The sequence below is a fragment of the Pteropus vampyrus genome, unplaced genomic scaffold, assembly GCF_000151845.1.
Source record: "Pteropus vampyrus isolate Shadow unplaced genomic scaffold, Pvam_2.0 Scaffold1093, whole genome shotgun sequence".
In the NCBI taxonomy this organism is placed as follows: Eukaryota; Metazoa; Chordata; class Mammalia; order Chiroptera; family Pteropodidae; genus Pteropus; species Pteropus vampyrus.
The window spans coordinates 190,915-191,582 of record NW_011889874.1 but is presented as its reverse complement, the minus strand read 5'-3'; the positions used below and the strand labels follow the sequence as shown (position 1 = coordinate 191,582).

General features: G+C 34.1%; 1 pseudogene; it reads right to left on the bottom strand.

Annotated features, from left to right (window-relative positions):
* Positions 1 to 270: 270 nt before the first annotated feature.
* On the bottom strand, positions 271 to 389 carry LOC111734392 (annotated as a pseudogene).
* Positions 390 to 668: the final 279 nt, after the last annotated feature.

Below are 668 nucleotides of genomic sequence, written 5' to 3'. Positions count from 1 at the left end.
CATTCCAAATTTAATCAGAGGGTAAGTGAATTAAGTCATTCTCAGCTCATACTTAGAGCAACAGAAATCTTTTGGAAATGACCCTGAATCAGAGCCAACCAAAATCTGGTGCTTGATGGAAAGATGATTTAAAAAATAAGAGAAGCCCAGAATTTTTTTAAAAATATTTTCATTTTATTTATTTATTTATTTTAGATGAGGCAACCTTTGGTTGACCTCACAGATTGCAAGGACCTTATCAGTTTACAATCCCTTATTTTTTATTTTTCACACCTTCAGCACCTGGTCTTCCTAGGTGGTCTCCTATCCAAGTACTAACCAGGCCCGACCCTGCTTAGCTTCTGAGATCAGATGCGATCAGGCTTGTTCACGGTGGCATGGCCCGCTGTAGACCAAGCCCAGGATTTTTAAAGAGGCTTTTATACCACATACTGTATAATATTGGTGTAATGTAGTATTTCATCTACCATACATACATGTTAATTTTTTAGTTCATCATGAAATGCATAGTGATAAATTTTAAATTAAAACTAGTGTTATATATAGGAAAAAGAAAACATATAGAATTGACCAAGAAAGATGAGACTGAAATATCAATTAATAAAACTATGCTTAATAGCTTAAACTATGGATGGTAGAATTACGCATTACTAAAAGTATGTTAGGGG